Below are 22,254 nucleotides of genomic sequence, written 5' to 3' on the forward strand. Positions count from 1 at the left end.
AGCAAGTCAAAAACCCTCACTCGCACAGAGTCAGTTCCACACTAGACAACCCATCTGGATAGCTTTTCTCTAGGTCTCCTGGGTCACGTAAAACCGCAGGAGGATGTTGGCACCTTAATTGGGGAGAATGGGCTCATGGTAATGACTGGAGCGGAATTGGTGGAATGGCTTCCATGTGTTTGATGCCATTCCGTTTACGCCGTTCCAGCCATTATTATGAGCCATCTTCCCCTCAGCAGCCTCCACTGCTTAAAACAGTGTTTTCCCAAATAGTGACACTGTACAAATTTAAAAGCAAAATCTGTAGACCTGGTGCTGCTCAAATACATTTCTATGCTTTTTTTTTTAGGTGACTATATTCTCTAAAAGCATACACATCCTGCAAACTCTTGTTTTTAGACCATGTGAGTGTAGAATCTCTCCTTACACTAGCACCTTGTTAGTCTCACGTTAATTCCATTTCGAAAATTGTCAATGGATTTCACCCTTGCAGGGTTACCTTTACCTACAGGAGAGCAGAGGACACTGCTGCTGGCCTGGGGAGATGGGGATGGAAGGAGGGGGGGAGGGCAGCAGAGAGAGAAATGAGAGCATTGAATAAGGTGTACAGTGCATTCGGAAAGTATTTAGACCCCTTCCCGTTTTCTACGTTTTGTTAGGTTACCGCCTTATTCTAAAATGTATCCACACACAATACCCCATAATGACAAAGCGAAAACAGGTTTTTAGAAATGTTTTCAAATTGATAAAAAATACATAAAATAAATACCTTATTTACTTAAGTATTCAGACCCTTTACTATGAGACTCGAAATTGAGCTCAGGTGCATCCTGTTTCCATTGAGCACCCTTGATGTTTCTACAACTTGATTGGAGTCCATCTGTGGTAAATTTAGACAAAAAAATTGGACAATATTTGGAAAGGCACACACCTGTCTATATACTGTCCCATAGTTGACCATGCATGTCAGAGCAAAACCAAGCCATGAGGTCGAAGGAATTGTCCGTAGAGTTCCGAGACTGGATTGTGTCGAGGCACAAATCTGGGGAAGAGGACAAAAAATTTCTGCAACATTGAAGGTCCCCAAGAACCCAGTGGCCTCCATCATTCTTAAATGGAAGAAGTTTGGAACCACCAAGACTCTTCATAGAGTTGGCCGCCCAGCCAAACTGAGCAATTGGGGGAGAAGGGCCTGGGTCAGAGACGTGACCAAGAACCCGATGGTCACTCTGACAGAGCTTCAGAGTTTCTCTGTGGAGATGGGAGAACCTTCCAGAAGGACAACAATTTCTGCAGCACTCCACCAATTAGGCCTTTATGTTAGTGGCCAGACGGAAGCCACTCCTCAGTAAAAGGCACATGACAGCCCGCTTGGAGTTTGCCAAATGGCACTTAAAGGACTCCCAGACCTTAATAAACAAGATTCTCTGGTCTGATGAACCCAAGACTGGCACCATCCCTACGGTGAAGAATGGTGGTGGCAGCATCATGCTGTGGGAATGTTTTTCAGCGGCAGGGACTGAGAGACAGGACAACGACCCTAAGCACACAGCCATGACAACGCAGGAGTGGCTTCGGAAAAAAAGTCTCAATGTCCTTGAGTGGCCCGGACTTGAACCTGATCGAACATCTCTGGAGAGACCTGAAAATAGTTGTAAAGCGATGCTCTCCATCCAACCTGACAGAGCTTGAGAGGATCTGCAGAGAGGAATGGGAGAAACTCCCCAAATACAGGTGTGCCAAGCTTGTAGCGTCATACCCAAGAAGACTCGAGGCTGTAATCACTGCCAAAGGTGCTTCAACAAAGTACTGAGTACAGGCTCTGAATACTCATGTAAATGTGATATTTCAGTTTAAAAAAATTTTATACATTTGCACAAATGTCTCAAGTAGCAAAAAACTAGGTCATTATGGGGTATTGTGTGTAGATTGAGAAAACAACAATTTAATTAATTGTAACGTTAACTGTGGAATAAGTGAAGGGGTCTGAATACTTTGCAAATGCACTGTATGGGAAGAGCGAGTAGAAATAGATGGACAGTCAGCAACATTTATAGAGTGAAAGCATTGGAGATACAGTGCATTCGGAAAGTATTCAGATCCCTTGACTTTTTCCCTAATATTTTGTTAAGTTACAGCCTTCTTGTAAAGTTTATTAAATAGTTTTTTCCCCTCATCAGTCTACACACAATAGCCCATAATGACAAAGCAAAAACAGGTTCGTAAAAAATATTCCCCAAAAAACAATTAAATATCACATAGTGGTTCTGGGCAGGTGTGACGTAATGATGTTTGTATGGGTATGTTTTGTATGGTTTATAAAAGAAAGAAAAAATACACTTTCTAACCTCACCCTCTCACCTCTATCTACTAACTGCTCCCATTTCATTTAGTCAAATCTATGAGTCTCATTGAGCTGTGAGGCTGTTCAGATTGGGCCACTGCCCCAGATCCCCAAATCTCCCTAATCCCTCTGGGATTAACAAAGCCACTTAATCCCCAGGGAGCCGGAGCCGGAGAGTTTGAAGAAACAACACTGGAAGCTTGGTGGTGCAGGGACGTATATACAAAACAGAGTAACTCAATCCTCCATCTTGGCTCCTAACATCTCCCATGGCAAACATTCTACTGTAGTTTACATTCGGAATAAAATGTTGGTGTAATTGCCTTGGAATCTCTGTCATGCAGGTAGAACATTCTAAGTCTCAAATTTGGTGTTTTCTCAAAAGGAGGAAGGAGTAGAAAAAAGAACAGATACTGTATATCCATTTCATTTGGATGTATTCATTCTATTTTATGGTTCCACATCTGTACTTTAGTGGCAGTCTCTAGCCTGAACCTCGACCCAGATGTACAGTTGGGCAAAAAAGTATTTAGTCAGCCACCAATTGTGCAAGCTCTCCCACTTAAAAAGATGAGAGGTCTGTAATTTTCATCACAGGTACACTTCAACTATGACAGACAAAATGAGAAGGAAAAAAAATCCAGAAAATCACATTGTAGGATTTTTAATGAATTTATTTGCAAATTATGGTGGAAAATAAGTATTTAGTCAATAACAAAAGTTTATCTCAATACTTTGTTATATACCCTTTGTTGGCAATGACAGAAGTCAAACATTTTCTGTAAGTCTTCACAAGGTTTTCACACACTGTTGCTGATATTTTGTCCCATTCCTCCATGCAGATCTCCTCTAGATCAGTGATGTTTTGGGGCTGTTGCTGGGCAACACAGACTTTCAACTCCCTCCAAAGATTTTCTATGGGGTTGAGATCTGGAGACTGGCTAGGCCACTCCAGGACCTTGAAATGCTTCTTACAAAGCCACTCCTTCGTTGCCCGTGCGGTGTGTTTGGGATCATTGTCATGCTGAAAGACCCAGCCACGTTTCATCTTCAATGCCCTTGCTGATGGAAGGAGGTTTTCACTCAAAATCTCACGAAACATGGCCCCATTCATTCTTTCCTTTACACAGATCAGTCGTCCTGGTCCCTTTGCAGAAAAACAGCCCCAAAGCATGATGTTTCCACCCCCATGCTTCACAGTAGGTATGGTTTCTTTGGATGCAACTCAGCAATCTTTGTCTTCCAAACACGAGTTGAGTTTTTACCAAAAAGTTTTATTTTGGTTTCATCTGACCATATGACATTCTCCCAATCTTCTTCTGGATCATCCAAATGCTCTCTAGCAAACTTCAGACGGGCTTGGACATGTACTGTCTTAAGCAGGGGGACATGTCTGGCACTGCAGGATTTGAGTCCCTAGCGGCATAGTGTGTTACTGATGGTAGGCTTTGTTACTTTGGTCCCTGCTCTCTGCAGGTCATTCACTAGGTCCCCCCGTGTGGTTCTGGGATTTTTGCTCACCGCTCTTGTGATCATTTTGACCCCACGGGGTGAGATCTTGCGTGGAGCCCCAGATCGAGGGAGATTATCAGTGGTCTTGTATGTCTTCCATTTCCTAATAATTGCTCCCACAGTTGATTTCTTCAAACCAAGCTGCTTACCTATTGCAGATTCAGTCTGCACCAGCCTGGTGCAGGTCTACAATTTTATTTCTGGTGTCCTTTGACAGCTCTTTGGTCTTGGCCATAGTGGAGTTTGGAGTGTGACTGTTTGAGGTTGTGGACAGGTGTCTTTTATAATGATAATGTTAAGGTTTTCTTTCGTCGAAGGAGAGGAAGACCAAAATGCAGCGTGGTTATTTCGATACATGTTTAATAAAAGATAAACACGAACAATACAAAACAATAAACGTAACGTGAAAACCTAAACCGCCTATTCTGGTGCAAACTAACAGAGACAGGAACAATCGCCCACGAAACACTCAAAGAATATGGCTGCCTAAATATGGTTCCCAATCAGAGACAACGATAAACACCTGCCTCTGAGAACCACTCCAGGCAACCATAGACTTTTCTAGACATTCCCACTATAAACACAATCCCAATACCTACAAAAGCCCCAAGACAAAACACACCACATAATTAACCCATGTCACACCCTGGCCTGACCAAAATAATAAAGAAAACACAAAATACTAAGACCAGGGCGTGACAGATAACAAGTTCAAACAGGTGCCATTAATACAGGTAACGAGTGGAGGACAGAGGAGCCTCTTTAAAGAAGTAGTTACAGGTCTGTGAGCGCCAGATCTTGCTTGTTTGTAGGTGTCCAAATACTTATTTTCCACCATAATTTGCAAATAAATTCATTAAAAATCATACAATGTGATTTTATTTTTTTATTTTTTATTCTCATTTGTCTGTCATAGTTGAAGTGTACCTATGATGAAAACTACAGCCCCCTCATCTTTTTAAGTGGGAGAACTTGCACAATTGTTGGCTGACTAAATACTTTTTTGCCCCACTGTATGTAGCCTGTTGACTAGCCTCCAGTTTAGTAAACTAGATTGAGGCTCATCAACTTGCTCTCTGAAGCCATCAGCTCTGCGGTTGTGACCCAGTCACTTTTGCCTCAGCTCCGCTTCAATCGTGTCCATGATAAACACTGTGATAAGGTAACCCCCAAAACATTCACAGCTCTTTTCATTTAAGCATTGGAAAATCCTATGGCCCTGTTATGATACTTTTTAAATGCTTCCTTCCTTGAGGTAATCACTGACCTCACACTATTGGATAGATGAAAGAAAGGATCCAGTAGATGGTGATATCCTCAGCTGTTAAAGGAGGTACTAAGAATGCATTTTCCAAATAGCCTTTTTAAACCTAGCCTACCTACACTGTCAAGGGCCTTTTCTAATTTTTGCAAAAGTCTTTCCTCTCTCTCCTCCGTGACCCAGAAACCAATAAGTGGTCAAGGAGAGTGTCAATTCATTAGTAGGGGAACGGAAGAGTGGCCTTCAACTGACTAGGTATCCCCCTTTCCCTCCTCGATAGCCACCTTTCATTGAGTATCGTCAGTCCTTCACACAAGAGTTTTTAAAATCTGCCACACTCCCTTTTAAATCAGCTGTTGTGTTGTCGGAGAAGAAAAATATGAACACGTTAAACAATATGCTACTTATTTTATCTATAAAATGTAATGTACAAGTGCATTTTCGTCCTCTTTCCCTCTCCTCGCTGCCTCTAGAACTGGCTTTGCTGATAACTTATTTTTGAGGAGATAGGCACTGACTACGACTGTGATATGTGGTTGTGTCACATTAAGTGTAAGACTCTCTGGATAAGACCGTCTGTTAAATGACTAAAATGTAAACATTTAAAAAATGACAACGTGCCTATACCTCTTTCTGCCGCAGGGGGCCTCTGGGAAATGTAGCAGTGAGTGGGATGATGGTTGCTGCCTTCAATTGGTTGGGCATGTGGATTAAGTGAAAGGTGGGAGAGAAGATAGTGTGGAGGAGGACATGGATGTGATGGAGAGATGATAAGAACCCAGCTCATTATACTGTTCCTATATTTGGCCTACTTCCTCACCCTCCCTCTGCTTTCCCTCTTTTCATCCCCTCATCCCTCCCCCTCTCTCTTTCCTGCCTTCATGAGAGAAGTCGTCTTCAGCGCGCATCAATCCCCGACAGTACACGCGTGTGCCATCCCTTCCTCCATGGTTGTCATAGAAACATTAGAAGAGCATGCTCCTCATATAGGGTTAGGGGGTCGTTAGATGGGATGGATAACAAACGGTATACGCCTTTGTTTCTCCCATCAGGATATTCAGCAGAGTTTCATACTGTAGCTTTAAGATGGATGTATGGATTCATGTATGCCACTAATTGAAATGAGGAGCCTTGTATGCATTGTCACACAAATCGTGATCTATTACGGTTATTGATTGTATTTCTACTGGCTACTTAAACATTATAGACAACCGTGATCTGAGATCTTTGATAACATCTGTTTTGTAGTGATTGTGCGGTCGTGTTTCTGTACGTATGTGTATTTGTAGTTATTTGTTACGGATCCCCAAAGCAGCAGCTACTCTTCCTGGGGTGCAAACACGATTTAAGGTGATTACATACAAAACATTGCACAACACATGATGTACTACACACAATCCATAATACAGCAATATAATAATATTACAATGTACAGTACCAGTCAAAAGTTTGGATTTGAGAGAATGCCAAGAGTGTGAAAAGCTGTCATCAAGGCAAATGATGGCTACTTTGAAGAATATCAAATATTAAAATATATTTTCATTCGTGTAACACTTTTTTTGGTTACTATGTGATTCCATATGTTTTATTTTATAGTGTTGATAATTTCACTCATTCTACAATGTAGAAAATCATACAAATTAAAACCCTTGAATGAGTAGGTGTCCAAACTTTTAACTGGTACTGTGTGTGTGTGTAGAGTGCGTGTTAGTCTGTGTTTGAGTCTCCTCACAGTCGGTGCTGTTCCATAAGGTGTAGTTTTAACTGCTTTTTTTCCAATCAGATTTTACTGCTTGCATAAGTTACTTGATGTGGAATGGTGTTCCATTTAGTCATGTCTCCTATGTGGAATGGTGTTCCATTTAGTCATGTCTCCTATGTGGAATGGTGTTCCATTTAGTCGGTTCTGGACTTTGGCACTGTGAAGAGACCTCTGGTGGCATGTCTTGTGGAGCATGCATAGGTGTCTGAGCTGTGTGCTAGTCGTTTGAACAGACAGCTCGGTGCTTTCAACACCTCGCACAAAGACAAGTAGTGATGCAGTCAATCTCCTGTTATTGATGTTAGCTCACCATGTACATTTAAAGGGATACTTCAAGAATTTTTGGCAATGAGGCCATTTTTCTACTTCCCCATAGTCGGATGAACTTGTGGATACCATTTGTATGTCGGTGTCCAGTATGATGGAAGTTAGAGGTAGTTTTGTGAGCCAATACTAACTAGCATTAGCACAATGACTGGAAGTGTATGGGTATCTGCTAGCATGAGGTTTAATCTCTTCAACTTGCTCAATATTCACATTATTCATTTCAAGATTTAGTTGAGGATTGGGGTTTAGTGAATGATTTGTACCAAATATAATGCTTTTATTTTAAAACCTTTTGCTTCTTTCTTGCCACCCATTCTAAAACTGACTGCAGCTTTGTGTTGTGTTGCAGTGATTTCACCTGCTGTGGTAGTTTGTGAAGAGTGGTAGCTGATGTGTATAGTCTTGAGTCAATAGCATACATAGACAGTCTTTACTCAGTGCCAGTGGTAGGTCATTAGTCAAGTTTTTAAAAGGTAAGAGGCCTAGACAGCTCCCCTGGGGAATGCCTGACTCCTCCTGGATTTTGTTGAAGAGGCTTCCATTACAGAACACCCTCTGTATTCTGTTACAGGTATTTTTTTTATTTTTTTTAATTTAACCTTTATTTAACTAGGAAAGTCAGTTAAATTAAGAACAAATTCTTATTTACAATGACGGCCTAGGAACAGTGGGTCAACTGCCTTGTTCAGGGGCATAATGACAGATTTTTACCTTGTCAGCTCGAGGATTCGATCTAGCAACCTTTCAGTTTCTGGCCCAATGCTCTAACCACTAGGCTACCTGCTGCCCCAGGTAATTCTCGATCCTTGATATAGCAGGGGATGTAAAGCTTTTTTTCCCAGCAGCTGATTATGATCGATAGTGTCAAATGCTGCACTGAGGTCTAACAAACCATCTCCTTATCAATTTCACTCATTTGTGTAACCTGTTGAGTGTCCTTCCCAATAAGCGTGCTGAAAGTCTGTTCTAAATTTGTTTACTGAGAAATAGTATTGTATCTGGTCTAGAGGTCTACCGATTTATGATTTTTCAACTCCGATACCGATTATTGGAGGACCAAAAAAAGCCGATACCGATTAATTGGCCATTTTATTATTATTATTATTATTTTTTGTATTTTTTATTTGTAATAATGACAATTACAACAATACTGAATGAACACTTATTTTAAGTTAACATAATACAGAAACAAAATCAATTTAGCCTCAGATAAATAATGAAACATGTTCAATTTGGTTTAAATAATGCAAAAACAAAGTGTTGGAGAAGAAAGTAAAAGTGCAATATGTGCTATGTAAAAAAGCTAATGTTTGAGTTCCTTGCTCAGAACATGAGAACATATGAAAGCTGGTGGTTCCTTTTAACATGAGTCTTCAATATTCGGTAAGAAGTTTTAGGTTGTAGTTATTATAGGAATTATAGGACTATTTCCCTCTATACCATTTGTATTTCATATACCTTTGACTATTGGATGTTCTTATAGGCACTTTAGTATTGCCAGTGTAACAGTATAGCTTCCGTCACTCTCCTCGCTCGAACCAGGAACACATCGACAACAGCCACCCTCGAAGCAGCGTTACCCATGCAGAGCAAGGGGAATAACTACTCCAAGTCTCAGAGCGAGTGACGTTTGAAACGCTAACTAGCTAGCCATTTCACATCAGTTACACCAGCCTAATCTCGGGAGTTGATGGGCTTGAAGTCATAAACAGCGCAATGCTTGAAGCACAGCAAAGAGCTGCTGACAAAATGCACGAAAGTGCTGTTTGAATGAATGCTTACGAGCCTGCTGGTGCCTACCATCGCTCAGTCAGACTGCTCTATCAAATCATAGACTTAATTATAACATAATAACACACAGAAATACGAGCATTAATTAATTAATTAATTAATTAATTAATTAATTAATTAATTAATTAATTAATTAATATGGTCAAATCCGGAAACTATCATCTCGAAAACAAGATGTTTATTCTTTCAGTGAAATACGGAACCGTTCCGTATTTTATCTAACGGGTGGCGTCCCTAAGTCTAAATATTCCTGTTACATTGCACAACCTTCAATGTTATGTCATAATTATGTAAAATTCTGGCAAATTAGACTGTTGCATATACCCTGACTCTGCGTGCAATGAACACAAGAGAACTGACACAATTTCACCTGGTTAATATTACCTGCTAACCTGGATTTCTTTTAGCTAAATATGCAGGTTTAAAAATATATACTTCTGTCTATTGATTTTAAGAAAGGCAGTGGTATTTATGGTTAGGTACACATTGGAGCAAGGACAGTCCTTTTTCGCGAATACGCACCGCATCTATTATATGCTACGTAGGACATGCTAGATAAACTAGTAATATCATCAACCATGTGTAGTTAACTAGTGATTATGATTAATTGTTTTTTTTGTTTTTTTAAGAAGTTTAATGCTAGCTAGCAACTTACCTTGGCTTACTGCATTCGTGTAACAGGCAGGCTCCTCGTGGAGTGCAATGAGAGGCAGGTGGTTAGAGTGTTGTACTAGTTTAACTGTAAGGTTTGCTAGATTGAATCCCCGAGCTGATAAGGTAAAAATGTGTCGTTCTGCCCGTGAACAAGGCAGTTGTTCCTAGGCAGTCATTGAAAATAAGAATGTGTTCTTAACTGACTTGCCTAGTTAAATAAAGTCAATAAAGGCATTAACAAATTAATTGGCCAAATTGGTGTCCAAAAATACAGATTTCTGATTGTTATAACTTGAAATCGGCCCTAATTAATCAGACATTCCGATTAATCGGTCGACCTCTAATCTGGTCAAACAAATATTTACCAAGGGTTGGTAATGGTAACTGATAAGTCGGCTGTTTGAGTCAGTGAAGGGTGCTTTGCTATTCTTGGGTAACGGAATGAATTTTGCTTCCCTCCAGGCCTGCGAGCACATGCTTTCTTGTAGGCTTATATTGAAGAGATGGAAATTAGGGATGACAATAGTTCGCCATCATTCTCAGTCATTTTCCACCCATGTTGTCACACCCAGGTGACTTTTCATTGTTAATAGACAATATATGTCTACCAATCAGCTGTGCAGCCAGACTTATTTGCCATTCCTTTTGCCTCATCCCTCTCAACCATACAATTTTTCAATTCGACATCAATCCACAGGGATTTAATAGTTTGTACAGGTATTGTCTTAATGAGTGCGTGCTTATTAGAAACTGGAATAAGCAATTTCATAAATGCTGAATGTTGGTTTTCCTATATATGGATACTATATTTTGATCACTAAGTCTGATGGATGTGGATACTGCTTTAGAGCAGATTTTTGCAGCATTAGTAAAGATGTGATGAATATATGTGGATGACTTCATACCTGTGCTGTTTGTTAATACCCTGATTTGATTCACTGATAACCTGAACCAGGTTGCAGGCACTGGTTACACTTTGAAGCTTTTTCTTGAGTGGACAGCTTGATGAAAGCCAGTCAATATTTTGGTTGCCCAGAAAATATACCTCTGTTGATATCACATACATTATCAAGTATTTCACAGACGTTATCCAGATACTGACTGTTAGAACTTGGTGGTCCTATAGAAATTTCCCAAAACAATAGGCTTTAGGTTAGGTAGGTGATCCTGTAGCCATATTACTTCAACAGCATTTGACATGAGATCCTCTCTATGCTTTACAGAAATATAACTGAATATAAACAGCAACACCACAGCCATTGACATTCCTATCTCATTTGTAAATGGTGTAACCGTGTATTGCTACCATTGTAACATCAAAGGTATTATCTAAGTGAGTTTCAGAGATAGTCATCATATGAATGTTTTGTTTCTAGGAAGTTAGCGGTTTCTAGCAAATTAGCGTTTTCTAATAGTTATCGATCTGTGTGTGTGAGAGAACTCCTCCTTTCCCCCATTCCCAGGTTAAAGTTGTTTACTTAGCTCCCCAGCCCAACTCAGTCTTGAGGAAATGGAAAAAACGTAAGTAAGCCAGCCAGCCATCCAGCCTGTGGTAGAGAGCAGCCCTGCTGGTACAAAGCTCCTGTCTGTCCTCCAGGGCTTTACCTAGGCCTGGCCTGCACAGCAAAGTTCTGAGTTTTGTCAGCGTTTTCTCTCTCTCTCGTGTGTGTGTGTGTGTGTGTGTGTGTGTGTGTGTGTGTGTGGTGCAAAGAGCCCCCATCTGAAAAGCCTCCTTGACAGACAGATCTGTGTTTATGTGGAAACTCTTATGAAAAGACACTTTACAAAAACATCTGTGTTTATGTATGCGAATGAGATTAACCTACCGTTCCATATTTGCCAAACATCACACACATACACGTCTTCTACCTGTGAAGTTATCTATTGAGAATCTAATTGAACAGCATCCTGTCTCAGGCCAGTGTTTATTCTCCCTAATGTAGACAAGCCACCGCCTCACAAATTTTGAGCAAGATTAAGTCATTAATATTTTAGTGCCCATGAATTTCTCTCCTCGTGATTCTTTACTGTCCACTTGCTCTGGGCCCAATTCACATGCACTTCAGCCAACGACCTCTGTCAGCCTCTGGGACTGAACCATCTGTCAGGCACTGGGATTGGTGCCCACATTCATATCTGGATGACATTGTTTTATGTATTCCACATCCCAAACCATAACCCAAAACCACACCTTTCTCCCAATACGTTGGGCACACAACAGTCGAATCAATGGATACATAATCTGAAAAATTGCTTCTATTGAATGGGACCTGATTCTGTCTTGGACATCAAGTCAAATTTTATTTGTCACATACACATGGTTAGCGGATGTTAATGCGAGTGTAGCGAAATGCTTGTGCTTCCAGTTCCAACTGTGCAGTAATATCTAACAAGTAATCGAACAATTTCACTACAACTACCTTATACACACAAGTGTAAAGGAATGAATATGAATATGTACATATAAATATATGGATGAGCGATGGCCGAACGGCATAGGCAAGATGCAGTAGATGGTATAGATTACAGTATATACATATGAGATGAGTAATGTAGGGTATGTAAACATTATATAAAGTGGCATCGTTTAAAAGTGACTAGTGATACATTATTGCATCCAATTTTTTATTATTAAAGTGGCTAGAGATTTGAGTCTGTTGGCAGCAGCTACTCAATGTTAGTGATGGCTATTTAACAGTCTCTTGGTCCCAGCTTTGATGCACCTGTACTGACCTCGCCTTCTGGATGATAGCGGGGTGAACAGGCAGTGGCTTGGGTGGTTGTTGTCCTTGATGATCTTTTTGACTTTCCTGTGACATCGGGTGGTGTAGGTGTCCTGGAGGGCAGGTAGTTTTCCCCCAGTGATATGCGTTGTGCACACCTCACTGCCCTCTGGAGAGCCTTATGGTTGTGGGCGGAGCTGTTGCCGTACCAGGCGGTGATACAGCCCGACAGGATGCTCTCGATTGTGCATCTGTAAAAGTTTGAGTGTTTTTGGTGACAAGCCAAATTTCTTCAGCCTCCTGAGGTTGAAGAGGCTCTGTTGCGCCTTCTTCACCACCCTGTCTGTGTGGGTGGACCATTTCCGTTTGTCCGTGTGTACGCCGAGCAACTTTCCATCTTCTCCACTACTGTCCCGTCTATGTGGATAGGAGGCTGCTCCCTCTGCTGTTTCCTGAAGTCCACGATCATCTCCTTTGTTTTGTTGACATCGTGTGAGGTTATTTTTCTGACACCACACTCCGAGAGCCCTCGCCTCCTCTCTAGGCCGTCTCCTCATCGCGCCAATGTAAACTGAGATTTTTTGGATATAAATATGAACTTTAGCGAACAAAACATACATGTATTGTGTAACATGAAGTCCTATGAGTGTCATCTGATGAAGATCATCAAAGGTTAGTGATTAATTTGATCTCTTTCTGCTTTTTGTTACTCCTCTCTTTGGCTTGAAAAATTGCTGTGTTTTTCTGGGACTAGGTACTGACCTAACATACCCTAGAGAGATTAAACTTTTGACTGGTAGTGTATACCACAACCCCTCGTGCCTTATTGCTTAAATATTTCCTGTGTTTTTTTTTCTGTGTATTTTCCTTGTTAACTCTATCCCTCTCTTGTTTCTGTTGCAGACTCACACCACACATTGGATTGCTCTTTCAACTTTGAACCCTGAGTCTCACCTTCAGACTGTAGATGTGGCTTTCCTAAGAACCAACAGGTAACACATTCCTCTATCTTGTTTGATTCTTGCCTGACCAATTGATTCGGAAGTGTATTGTTAGTATGTGAATGTTGCTGTCCCATGGTTTGGGCGACTGTAACTAATTGGTGATTATTGTAAGTGTATAGCAGACTACTCCAATGACCTATTTCAGGGGTAGGCACCTCCAGTCCTCAACCTTTTCACACTTTTACATTTTTTTTATTTTTATTTAACATTTATAATCATAATCATGCCAGCTCAGTACAGTATGGCTCAGCTCAGTACAGTATGGCTCGCCTCAGTCCTGATCAGTAGTGTAAACAGCCCTTTAGATTATTTCATTGATCCCTAAGGGTTTCAATAGTCTTCTCTTTCAATACGTTGGCTTATATAGAAATGCACACACAGTGAAACTAGGTCAATAGCAGCATGTATGACACAAGCTCTCCACTGGTATGGTGTTGTCAGCTGCCCATTGATTATTTGCATTGACCCCGATAAACCAAGTAAATAATGTAACTGGGACAGTGCTTAGTGGGCACACACTTGAGTGGATAAAACACACACAGTGCCACAGTGCCTGCTCACTGTAAGCCTCCTAAACCTGGTGAATGTAGGGTGAAACCTGATAGCACCGTGCCCCTGTCCAGTGACTCTGCCCTGAATATTTCAGAGAGGCTAGGCAGCAATGCTGTCCCCTGCCATTCTTCCTCTCTCACTCCCTTCTCTCTCTCTCTCTCATTCATTCACCACCATCCCAGGCTTTGGACTTGAGTTACCTGCCCTGTTCTCCCTTGGCAGCAAACATCCACACAGATAGTCACTCTCATAGACACTCACTTTACAGATAGATACGTATACTGTAGAATAGATAGGATTACTTTGATGACTCAACATATTAGGTAAAGGGGGTACAACTGTATGCATTTAACATTAACCCAACAACTCTGAATCAGAGAGGTTCGGGAGGCTGCCGTAATCGACATCCAGTGGGCAGAACGACAGATTTTTACCTTGTCAACTCAGGGATTCGATCCAGCAACCTTTCGGTTACTGGCCTAGCGCTCTAACCACTATGCTACCGTACCCAATAATATTGTCACTCCCTATTGTGCTTGTATATGTAGTCTGTTTGCAGTGGCTGCTGTAGTAGTGGCTTGGTATTGTCTGTATGTGTGCTGCCTTCTCGGAACCAGTGTTTGTTAAAACAGATTTCAAAACCAAAGAAGATTTTCCTCATTGACTCAATTAAATCGTATTTGCTTAAGGTCTTTTACAGATGCGTTTGTCGATACACACAAGCTTGTAAACATTGATGTGCCACAAACACATCTGTAAAAAAGCACTTTGTAAATTAGACTTAATTGATTGAATTTATCAAGGAATTGCAAGGAACAACTCTTGCCCGGTAGACATTCAACAATTAAAACTGGAACAAGGAGTTCCCTTTCAGTCGGTCACTCAACGACCAATCATATTCACCTGAAAACAAACTGATGTCACACACACAGTATATCATCATATTTCATTTTTTTTGTTAAATCGATTTGCAAATATTTCTAAACTGTTTCTGGCTCGTCATTATGGGGTGTTTTGTGTGTAGATTGATGAAGGGGGAAAAACAATTTAATCAATTTTAGAATAATCTACGTAACAAAATCTCAAAGTCAAGGGGTCTAAATAATTTCCAATTGCACTATATATACACAGTGCCTTCGGAAAGTATTCAGACCCCTTGACTTTTTCCAAATGTTACGATGCAGACTTATTAAAAAATTGATTAAAAAAATATTCCTCATCAATCTACACACAATACCCCATAATGACACAGTGAAAATAGGTTTTTAGAAATTGTATTAAATGTTTTAAACATAAAAAACAGAAACCTTATTTACTTAAGTATTCAGACCTTTGCTACTTTGATACTTGAAATTGAGTTCGGGTGCATCCTGTTTCCATTGATCATCCTTGATGTTTCTACAACTTGATTGGAGTCCACCTGTGGTAAATTCAATTGATTGGACATGATTTGGAAAGGCACACAACTGTCAATAAAAGGTCCCACAGTTGACAGTTGTCGTCACGTTGTATTAGTTAATGTGACAACTGTTGTTCATCGAATGATTAAAAGTTTCTAATTGCGTGATTAACTGAATCAAGCAATTATTAACTCATTAACCTGGGGCACCATGGGAAAACTTGTTTTTATTGAGTTTCCATTTCCCAAATTAACTCAAAGAATATCAGAATATTGATTTTACAACAGCCGCTAATTAACCAGTTACCTCTACAATCTGGTTCTGAACGTCGTATAGCCCGTGAATCTGCACGGACCCGGGTCTCACCAATGAGTTCCTACCACACCAATCTTAGTTGAATATTTATTTACTAAAAAGCTAAAATGATGATAAAAGATACACATAGACAAAACACATTATAGGCTATTGATTAGAACTTAGTATAACGGGCCAACACACTATGGCGCGTGTTACCCAAAATGGGGATTTCAAAGAGAGAGGAAAAAGAGAAAATACACGAGAGAAATATACATTTGGGTGAATTTGTCAGCTATGCTAGTGTAACCCTAGCCTTGCCCCAAACTGCGGCTCTTATGGGTCAGAATATAATGATGTAATTACGTGGGGAAGTTCTCTGTGGATTCTCCGCGTGGACCGTTCAAGGGACTGTTCAGCTGCTCGATGACGCACTTCTCCGGCGCACCTCTCTGATCGTCCTCCCGATATCAGTGTCCTTTTGGCTTAGGAGTTTCCTCACCCTTGCTCTGGAAGGGGTCTTCTGAGGACGGACAGCTCTGTAGCTCAGAGCTCACAGCGTTGGAATGAAACAGTGTCAATACCACGATTCGATGGGGAGTGGAGGCTAGGTGGTTCGACTTGAATTCACCCGCTTAGACACAGCTACTCATCCGTAGCTTGGGTAGAAAAAGATTTCTTTGTCTTCAAACTTGCATTGCGTTTTGGGTTTGTTGACTTTTTAGACCTTGGCTGCAGCTTGGGTCACGTAGTCTTCCCTGTAAATTCTTCCCTCACAGGTTTTATACCCTTGGGTCAGAAGTGGGCGTAACCGCCTTTAGGGCAATTCTCTGGGCGTACCAAGTTATGAGGGCAAGGTCTAGATTTTACTCAAATCCAATTTTAGACAACTAACTTCACATTTCATCTTTCCCAAAACATTCTCTTTGATATGGATATTTTCCATACAACATACAATGTATAAACATCAAACATATACTAGGAAAACTCTTCACGTTACAATGTTTTCGTAATAACGTCATCTATTAACCTTTAATAACAAAACGAAAATGGCATACATTTTCATATTCCATCTATCGTCATGACCACCATTGTGGCTGACGGAAACCATTGTTCCAAAGTCGCTTTATTTCATGTTTAATGTTCTGAGGCTGGTTCTCCATAGTAACAGGACAAAGGAATTTGTCTGTGGCCTGAGATTTACCAGGGGGGTGAGAGGTCATAAAAAAACCCACATCTTCAGACCCCTAGATCTCTCCTCCTCTGTTGGGGTTGAGAAATAATCTGTATGGTTGTGGTCTCCTGTATCAGGACAGTCATGACACAGTGCATGTCACAGTTAAAACCAAGCCACGAGGTCGAAGGAATTGTCCGTAGAGCTCTGAGACAGGAATGTTGTCAAGGCACAGATCTGGGGAAGGGTACCAAAACATTTCTGCAGCATTGAAGGTCCCCAAGAACCCAGTGGCCTCCATCATTCTTAAATGGAAGAAGTTTAGAACCACCAAGACTCTTCCTAGAGCTGGCCGCCCGGCCAAACTCAGGGGAGGGAGGGGAGGGGGGGTGAGAAGGGCCTTGGACAGGGACGTGACCAAGAACCCGATGGTCACTCTGACAGAGCTCCGGAGTTACTTTGTGGAGATGGGAGAACTTTCCAGAAGGACAACCATCTTTGCAGCACTCCGCCAATCAGGCCTTTATGTTAGTGGCCAGGCGGAAGCCACTCTTCGGTAAAAGGCACATGACAGCCCGTTTGAAGTTTGCCGAAAGGCACCTAAAGTCTCTCAGACCATGGGAAACAGATTCTCTGGTCTGATGAAACCAAGATTGAACTCTTTGGCCTGAATGCTCTAGCATCACATCTGGATGAAACCTGGCACCATCCCTACGATGAAGCATGGTGGTGGCAGCATGTTTTTCAGCAGCAGATACTGGGAGACTAGTCAGGATCGAGGGAAAGATGAACGGAGCCAAGTATAGAGAGATCGTTGATGAAAGCCTTTTCCAGAGCGATCAGGACCTCAGACTGTGGCGAAGGTTCACCTTCCAACAGGACAGCAACCCTAAGCACACAGCCAAGACAATGCAGGAGTGGCTTTGGGACATGTCCCAGAATGTCCTTGAGTGGCCCAACCAGAGCCTGGACTTGAACCCGATCGAACATCTCTGGAGAGACCTGAAAATATCTGTACAGCAACTCTCACTATCTAACCTGACAGAGCTTGAGAGGATCTGCAGAGAAGAATGGGAGAAACTCCCCAAATACAGGTGCGCCAAGCTTGTAGCGTCACACACACAAGAAGACTCAAGGCTGTAGTCTGTGCCAAAGGTGCTTCAAGAAAGTACTGAGTAAACGGTCTGAATACTTATATAAATGGGATATTTCCTTTTCCCTATTTTTTCCACCAGTCTAATGTCCATTGCTCGTGTTTCTTGGCCCAGGCAAGTCTCTCTTTATTGGTGTCCTATTAGTAGTGGTTTCTTTGCAGTAATTCGACCATGAAGGCCTGATTTACAGTCTCCTCTGAACAGTTGATGGTGAGCTGTATCTGTTACTTAAACTCTGTGAAGCATTTATTTGGGCTGCAATCTGAGGTGCAGTTAACTCTAATGAACTTGTCCTCTGCAGCAGAGGTTACTCTGGGTCTTCCTTTCCTGTGGCGTTCCTCATGAGACCCAGTTTCATCATAGCTCTTGATGGTTTTTGCGACTGCACTTGAAGAAACTTCTTGACATTTTCGGCATTGACTGACCTTCATGTCTTAGAGTAATAATGGACTGTCGTTTCTATTTGCTTATTTGAGCTGTTGTTGCCTTTGAATGGACTTGTTTTTTTACCAAATAGGGCTCTTCTGTATACCTCCCCTACCTTGTCACAACACAACTGGTTGGCTCAAAAGCATTAAGGAAAGAAATTCCACAAATTAAGCCTTCCTGGTGACTGTCTCATGAAGCTGGTTGAGAGAATGCCAAAAGTGTGCAAAACTGTCAAGAGAAATGGACAAATATGTAAGTTCATAGTTTTGATGTCTTCACTATTACTCTACAATGTAGACAATGTTAAAATAAATGTAAAACCCTTGAATGAATAGGTGTCAAGTTTTGACTGGTAGTGTACTTGAAACGAAGGTCTACTGAAGTGAGACTTTGTCCTTGTGTTTCTTGGCTATTTACATTGTTTTGTTCACAAGCTAGGTTGTTTTTCTATGTTTTGAGTTTCTACTGCTAGGGAGTTTCTACAGCTAGGGAGTTTCTAATGCTAGGGAAGAGAAGACGTCTAGTCAGACTCAATCTCACAGGCACACAAATGACTAGTCGCGCTACTACGGTAATCTACCACCCTTAAAGGGGAAGGTGGAAATCATCTCATCAGTAATATTGTGGTTATAAGACTCCGATCACACATTGTTTTATTAACCAATATACCACATATGTTTTTTGTGTAAGTAAAATAAGAATATTAATTAAAAGAAATTGAGGTAAATAGCGTCTTGTGTCGTCTTTAACTTGCGGTTAAACCGTATGCAAAAGTAACGACTTTAACCCCCGAGAGTCAATGTCCACACACCCGCGGAAATCTAATTAGCATAATACAAATATCCCAATATAAATCTGTCAGTTTAAGATAGTCAGAGAAAAAGTCACCTGCTGTCCTCTGCCCAGCAATGTTTAAAAGGATTCAATCTCAGTGAAAAATAATTGACTCACTCACGAGAGAATGTCAGCTGCTAAATGTGAAAAGAAAAGTTTGCTGAGAAAATAGTTAGTTAGGAGTTAGGAAATAAAGCCCCCCCCCCCCCCCCCCCCCCAGGTAGTGTGTGTAGGAGGTTGTAACTTCTAAGCCAGAATGAAGGTTGCAGGTCCGTGTGGGTGCCATGGAGATTGAGGTTCAAGCACTCTAATTTGATAACTTATAATCAGTTTTTCAATTGTATGTGTAGTGGAAAACTTTACAACACCCATTTGTGTGTCACAATTGTGAGAATGAGCATAAATATTTTATCCTTACCAGAAATCCACCTGTTTAAACACTAACTGATCAATACATCGTCATTTAATTCTTAAAAACAAATGGATGAATAAGATATTTGGTTACAGATGTGTCATTTCTTAACAATTTCTACATCTTCCATCCAAAAACAAATCTGGTGAAATGGCATGAACACGTACTGGAGGAGTTAGCAAGTGGCTCGCTTAGCAAGTGGCTGGCTCGCTTACCTAACAAACTAGCTAATTCGAAGAACACATCGATGAACCACCAAAGACACACCCTATTTCTGTTTGAAAATTGAGAAAGAGGTGGAGTTGGACTGTTTCGTGTCCAAAGTTGTTCCACCCTCCCCCCCCACCCCCATGTCAATTCTGGCTATTATTTATGTCCACACGTGTGGAATGAGGTCTGACTGTTCAGCAGAAAAGCAGTGGATATCTGCTACTCCTCCCCCTCTCCTCCCCCTCTCCTCCCCTTCCCCTTCTGCAAACTGATCCTTTCCTTTTTTTGTTTGTTTGCCATCCGTCCACGGTCACTTTGACGACTGCCAAATGAGCATAGCTCTTTTCTCCACTGCCCCCCCTTCCCCCGCTTTCTCTCCATCTTCCTCTAGCCTAACCCGTAGGGCTCAAGTACCAAGGTTTAGTTCTTTCTCTCCATCTTCCTCTAGCCTAACCCGTAGGGCTCAAGTACCAAGGTTTAGTTCTTTCTCTCCATCTTCCTCTAGCCTAACCCGTAGGGCTCAAGTACCAAGGTTTAGTTCTTTCTCTCCATCTTCCTCTAGCCCACATATGTCAGAGTCAAGGCCCGCGGGCCACATCCGGCCCGCAAGAAGGTTTTTTACGGCCCCTGGGATGATCTTGATTTATTATTAGAACCGGCCCGCAGCAAGCCGGCAGCCCGCAGATCTTTTACACGCACCAATACTACATTTCCCACAATGCAAAGGTGACGCACCGAGCAGTAGGCTGCTTCATTTCAATATTTATTGGCACAGCAGTCGTCAGCATCACAGTAAAATTAACTTTCAGATACCCATCAAAAATGGCAAAACGGAAGGTGGATACTGAGAACCGGGGGTTTCAAACAAGGTGGGAGTCGGAGTATATGTTCACGAAGGTAGCTGGAAAACCTGTGTGTCTTCTGTGTGGAGAAAGTGTGGCGGTACTGAAAGAGTATAATCTGAGACGACATTATGAAACGAAACACGCGGACACACACGCGGACGCAACTGTCAAGGCCAGTTTTATTTTGGCAGAAGAGATCGCTAAATCAGCCCGGCCATTTACGGAGGGGGATTTCATCAAAAACTGCATGATTAAAGTTTGTGACGAAGTTTGCCCAGAAAAAAGGCAACTCTTTTTAAATGTGAGTCTGAGCAGAAACACCATTGCCGAGAGAGTAGACCAGTTGTCCATCAATCTAAAAGAGCAGCTTGTGAAAAAGGGAAAAGATTTTATTGCATATTCCTTGGCTGTGGATGAGAGCACCGACATTTCTGACATTGCCCAGTTGTCAATTTTCATCCGCGGAGTGGACTCCAACCTAAGCGTGACAGAGGAGTTTTTGGCTTTACGTCCTATGCATGGCACAACTACGGGGCATGATTTGTATGAAGAGGTGTCAAGATGTGTAAATGAGATGGAGCTGCCTTGGGAAAAACTCGTGGGTTTGACAACCGACGGAGCACCTGCGATGTGTGGACACAGGAGCGGACTGGTGGCGAAGATACGGGAAAAGATGCAAGAGGAAAACGCGACAGGTGAGCTGACAGCTTATCATTGTATCATACACCAGGAAGCGTTGTGCGGTAAAGCCTTGAAAATGGAGCATGTAATGAGCATCATCACGCGCACAGTTAACTTTATCAGAGCCAAAGGTTTGAATCACCGCCAGTTCAAGGCATTTCTGACGGAGTTAGAAACGGAGCATGGTGATTTGCCTTATCACACAGAGGTGCGATGGCTAAGCCAGGGAAAGGTGCTTCAAAGATGTTTCGAGCTTCGTGAGGAGATTTGTCTGTTCTTGGACAGCAAAGGGAAAGACACAACACAACTCCGAGACGAAATGTTTCTGTGTGAAATGGCTTTTCTGTGTGACATTACGAGTCATCTGAATGCAATAAACTTGCAGCTGCAGGGTCGGGATCGTGTCATCTCTGATATGTACAGTACAGTGAAGGCATTTAAAACCAAACTGACTCTGTGGGAGACGCAGATGCGGAAAGAAAATTTGAGCCACTTTCCCAGCTGCCAGACCATGAAAGAGAAGCTCTCTACCAGTGCGTTCCCGAGCACACAGTTGGCTGATAAAATAGGTATGCTTGCCGCTGACTTTCGACGCCGATTTGCTGACTTTGAAGCACAAAAAAGCAGGTTGGAACTGCTCGGTAACCCATTTGCTGTTGACGTGGAAAGCTCACCACCAAACCTCCAAATGGAGTTGATTGACCTCCAATGCAATGATGCACTGAGGGCAAAATATGCGGCAGTGGGTGCTGCGGAGTTCGCCCGTTTCCTCCCCGGCACAATGCCCCAGCTGCGCATCCAGGCTGCTCAAACGTTGTCTATGTTTGGCAGCACATACCTGTGTGAACAACTGTTTTCTTTGATGAACCTGAACAAAACATCACACAGAAG

At 41.8% G+C, this 22,254-nt stretch overlaps 1 protein-coding gene across 4 annotated transcripts in view; it reads left to right on the forward strand.

Moving 5' to 3' along the window:
• LOC139375953 (SPRY domain-containing SOCS box protein 4-like) overlaps positions 1-22,254 on the forward strand; it is a 131,322-nt gene that overhangs the window by 17,902 nt on the left and 91,166 nt on the right. For all 4 annotated transcript variants that reach the window (XM_071117934.1, XM_071117932.1, XM_071117935.1 and 1 more), the window contains exon 2: positions 13,278-13,366. The gene's annotated coding sequence lies outside the window, so the exon portion shown is untranslated. The remainder of the gene's footprint in view (positions 1-13,277; positions 13,367-22,254) is intronic.

This window comes from Oncorhynchus clarkii, chromosome 20 (assembly GCF_045791955.1).
Source record: "Oncorhynchus clarkii lewisi isolate Uvic-CL-2024 chromosome 20, UVic_Ocla_1.0, whole genome shotgun sequence".
In the NCBI taxonomy this organism is placed as follows: Eukaryota; Metazoa; Chordata; class Actinopteri; order Salmoniformes; family Salmonidae; genus Oncorhynchus; species Oncorhynchus clarkii.